Here is a 4,865-nt window from a genome sequence, read left to right as displayed (position 1 = left end):
AACCATATGGCATTCAGGGGTTTATTTGTAAAGACCCTTCATCAAAGCTTTTTCCAGATCACACCATATTAGCTATGTTTTTCCAGTCCAGCAAAATCAGGAAGGTAACCACAGACTTCCCCTGATGGGAAACACATGGGCAATGGCCGGCAGAGACTGGGGGATCCTCGTGGTGCTTCGTCAGGGAGCATCAGTAAAAACAATTACTCCCTACATGTCTGGATGTCATATGTCACCCTGGGGTGACTTTAATAGGAGAGGAGAGCAATGGAGTTGCGTCACTTCTTGGAGAAACCCTTCTGGCCTCAAAGTGACTCCCTCCCCATAAGACCTTCACACTTCTCTTCGTTGGAGGCGGCATGAATGCATGTGTGGGATATTTGCTTGGAGAAAGACTGGGATATGAGCCAAGAGGAAGCAGCAGTACCTGAAATACACACTTCCAGGATAAGCCTTCCTCGTCTTTCCTTCTAAATCTTTACTCCAAAGCATTTGGTTTAAGCCAGACAAGTTTACGGTTTTGCTGCATTTCAGGGTGACAGCGCCCTCCCTCCTGCACGTGACGGGCCCGACAGCCGCGGTCTGCCGACACCGGGGGTGGTTTCCCCTCTCTGCTGTTGATCTTGGGCTTGTGTTGCACAGACACTAGAGAGCCTGCCAGCGCCAGACGTGGAGAGCCTGCACACATGCTCCTTACCAGGAGGTTTGTTTTCTTTTTTTTGTTGAAATTTCTGCAACATGTCAGGAGAGAGCTGGAGTGGCAGTCACTTTTTTAGAGCTTCAAAGCCCACAATCTGCACACGATGAAAGCTATAGCGGTGAACTTCTCGTGCTATGTGACAGTGCATTTGGCATTATGTGCGGTCAGCTCTTCCCCGGACTACACATACACATAAACAAAATATATGCTGAGGGTGATCAGAGTCCTGCTGGGCACCATCAGGCAGTTTACCTCGGGACTGACAGAAACGTACTTCCAGGAAAGGAAAAGCACAGGATTCCCGCTGAGGGAAAATGTATCAAAGCATCTGACTTAAGGCTATAATTAGCTGCTGTGGTGTTTAAAATGTGGAAGATTGAATTCTGTGGAGAAATCCAATAGCTTATTTATTTGTTGTTCTAATATTCGCTCCAAATGAACTTTATTTTTTTTACAGTAAGATGGTGTTTTCTAATAGGCTTCACTGGCTGATGTCGCCGGTGCTGTTTACAGTGGAGCTATAAGGCTACAGAATGTCACATTAATTTTATGTTTACAGAGAAAAAACATTTCCCTCAGTGCTTTATTTTGGGTTAGGAAACATTCATTTGGTAGAGCAAGCTCCAGATTCAGTCAAGCTGTTCTCAAATGATGTAAGAAATCCCAAACCACTTCAAATGTTCTCTTTTCTTTCTCTCTCCAACAGATACAGACAAATTTATCAGGACTCCTGTTAACAATGTGGGAAAAGACCTGAAATAGATTAATCTTTGGGATGCCGTGCGCAGCGGTAGAGCATGTGAACCGTATACAGAGGCCTCAGTCCTCGATACAGCCGTCCCAGGTTTGAGTCCTGACCCTGGAGACCTATGCTGCCTGCCGTCCCCCTCTCTCCACCCCACTTCCTGTCTGCCGATTTTGAAAAAATAACAAAAATAAAGGCCATTAGTGCCGCAAAAAGATCCTTTATTAAAAGAAAATTATTGTTTTTAACAAAATCACTTGTAACCCATGTTTTCGTACCTTTGCTGTCAATGCTATGTACACCCCCCCTACCCCCCGTAGTTTTCTCCTACAACATTTCAGAAGGTTGGAACACATATATACGGCGATATTTAATCTTTGTAGCCTCTCTCTAGGTCATCCAGAGTCCTGGTTCCACTTTTATATCCCCCTCTGTTCCACTCACCCCACCGGTCTTCTACATTAGTTAAATGGGGAGATTGAGATGGCCATGGAAGAAGGTTAAGTTTGGGTCTGGGGATCCATTTCTGTGTTAATTTAAGATAAAATATGTAATTCCTGACTAAATAAATAGCAGTTCATGCAGTTGCAGCAGGTTATGACCCTCTGTCTATGTCAGGGATCCACAACCTGCATGCTCTAGAGCCCCGCATGGCTCTTTAGGCTCTTCAAAGTGGCTCTTAATAACTTTGGTCAAAAAAGATATAGATATTAATATTAATATAACCATAGAATAAACATATTTTTTTGTAGTAGGTATTTATAAAACCTTATTAGCATCTTTTTTATGCAGGTCTAGACTTTTATTTGATACAAGCAAGGGAAAATATGACTGTATATGCTGTAAAGGACCTATACCTCTGGTATAGGTCCTTTAAGTGAAGCTTTTTGTAGTTTTTTTTTCTACTTTCTACTGCTGTAAAAAGAAGTCATAATAACGTGAGTTTGTTGGAAAAGTAAGTAAATGCTCAGAATGGTGGAAGTTAAGTCAACCATGCTGTATAAATGTACTTTACTTGATTTGGTGAATCAGCTGATAATGAGTCCATCGGGCTAACTAGGAAAGAACAGGAACATACAATCTCCAGTGCTCCTGCACAGCTGACACAAAATCCAAAGGTTTACTCCCGTTCTTGAGTGGACTGCCGAGCTGCAGTCGATCCGGTGGGTTGATATAGCTATGGAGGTTATTCAGCTGAAGTAAATGGCACCAAATTTGACAACAGTCTCTTAAGAAATTCTAGACTCTTAATATTGGTTAACATTGTCTTTCGTCCCACTGATACGTAGATTTTATTGAGTTGTTTTAAACAGCTGAAGTCAGCTGAAACAGACAGAAATCCCAAATCACCCATTAATAGTGGGTATGAGATGTATTCACCCTTTGTTTCACATCAAACTCTGTGTTTGTTAAACTTCACATATTGATGTTTGAGATGGCAGGACAGAAAATCCTTTTTTTGTAGTCACTTTTACAGAAATTATTAAAAGTTGCTACAAGTTTTGTTCAAAAATAAAGCATACATTTTAAAAACATTTCAGTTACATTTACATTATTTACATTTTGAAGGAAATGTTAATGATGGTCTCCGTTCCAATGGTCATTAGATTTGGATTATTACTGAAAAAACTTGGTCTTGGATACCAGTGGCTGAAATGAGCCTCCATTGTGTGGCTAGACTCACCCTTAGAAATCAAGTGAGTAGCTAAATTATACATGGGGAGCACAAAGTAAAGCCGCTGTTTCTGCTGCCTTTGGAAGTTTTCAAGGTACTTTCAACTGGGAGGAGAGAGAACAACAGGGATTACATTTTCCTTCTGGCCTTGGAACGCCTTAGAATGCCCAAGGATCTGCTTCAGAGTAACTGTAAAATCAGAACATCAGGATTATTTCTGCCAATGGGTCCCAACTCCACCAGCTTTTCTTGCATTAAATGATTTATAGATCTTTAAAATGTGTTTATGTTTTCGTGTTTCTGTGAGGAGATTTTACACATGGTCCTTTAGTATGGAGGACCGATCCTGACAAAACTAAAAATAAAAGTAGAAATATATATATTTTGTTTTTCCTTTTCCTTACACATGCGTTTTCATCTAGAAATGTAAATATTTTCTTTTTCCTTTTCCTTACACATGCCTTTGTTATTTTTACATTTCCTCGTCTCTCTTTTTCCTTTACCATATGCATTTCTCCTTCATTATGCAAATGAGAAGGGCTGCCTTCTTTTCTCCAGCTCCTCGACTATTGGTCAATAAACAGGTAGGAGGAGTATCCATGTGCAGGCCGAGGGTGTGTCCCAATTCAGGGGCTGGATCCTTCCAAGTCCGTACTTGTGGGCCGATTACGTCACAGCGCGGCGTGGAAGGTCTGTCAAATGCGGCACACAAATGTGTCGTTCTTTTGCCTGATTTGAAGGATGCGTTGTGAGTATCCTTTGCGGTCCATCTTATCCCATGATTCATTGCGGGTCGGAGCGGTTTGGTCAAAAAGGGGCAGCCATGGCAGACAACAGTGGCAAAAGCTGTGAGTAAACTGTGAAAAATTACACTCTCTGTGACACAAATGAACTTTTATAATGTTTTTAATGCGGGAATATAACTGTGTGGACGTGAAAAATCTGCTTGATTCATCAAGACATCGCCTAATTTCAAACGTGCTCCAACGTGTTCGGAGTTTTCCGCTCCCGCCATATTAACTCCTGGCTTGACTCGCCAGCCCTACCGGCGGTGGGGCGAGCTAGACCCGGTAGAGATCTGACCGGACTATCGGCACTGAGCTCCTGCTGGCAGTCATCACAGTGAACGTTAAACACAAGTGATTTCTAACAGTTTATGTTAGTATTATTTTAATGTATTGTGTCATTTGGTCATGTAAGTCGATTTGACATTACAGGTGATATTAAAGTTAACCTGAATAAATGGACGATTTTATGTAATCTTACCGTATTGCTGGAGAGTGTGATTGAGAATAAATAAGCTTTTAAATATTAATTTTTGATGAAGAAATGTGCTATATGTGTTTTTAAAAGTGTATTTATAATTCAGCTAGCATTATAATTCGTGATTCCAGGTACAGCTGAAGAGAAATACACTTTCAAATGCAAGCAAATCTCAGTAAAGAAGTGAAAAGTTTGAGAGAGCTTGTTTTAGGCATTTGCATAGAAATATTTTAATATGTTCTGAAAATTAAGACAAATGTAAAATTAAAAAAGACTTTTTTACACTGATATTAAGCAAGATGTTTTTTTGTTGTTGTTTTTATTGTTTAGGGACAAAGGAGCAGACGAGCCTGTTTATTTAGCTCAGGGGTGAGAACCACCACCTTTTTACTGGAGCTAAAAACTCAGCCACCGTGGCTTGGAGGTACAATAACAACATTCTTTGCAGTCAGTTTCTGTCCAGTTTCAATAACTCCTATCTT

General features: G+C 40.8%; 1 long non-coding RNA gene across 1 annotated transcript; it reads left to right on the top strand.

Moving 5' to 3' along the window:
• Window positions 1–377: 377 nt before the first annotated feature.
• On the top strand, window positions 378–2,980 carry LOC124857235. The gene is made up of 2 exons (XR_007035547.1): window positions 378–703; window positions 1,407–2,980. It is a non-coding gene; the product is annotated as an uncharacterized LOC124857235 (long non-coding RNA).
• The last annotated feature ends 1,885 nt before the right edge of the window (window positions 2,981–4,865 follow it).

This window comes from Girardinichthys multiradiatus, chromosome 20 (assembly GCF_021462225.1).
Source record: "Girardinichthys multiradiatus isolate DD_20200921_A chromosome 20, DD_fGirMul_XY1, whole genome shotgun sequence".
Lineage (NCBI taxonomy): Eukaryota > Metazoa > Chordata > Actinopteri > Cyprinodontiformes > Goodeidae > Girardinichthys > Girardinichthys multiradiatus.
Note: the sequence above shows the minus strand (reverse complement) of the source record. Positions and strands in the feature narration are given on the sequence as shown.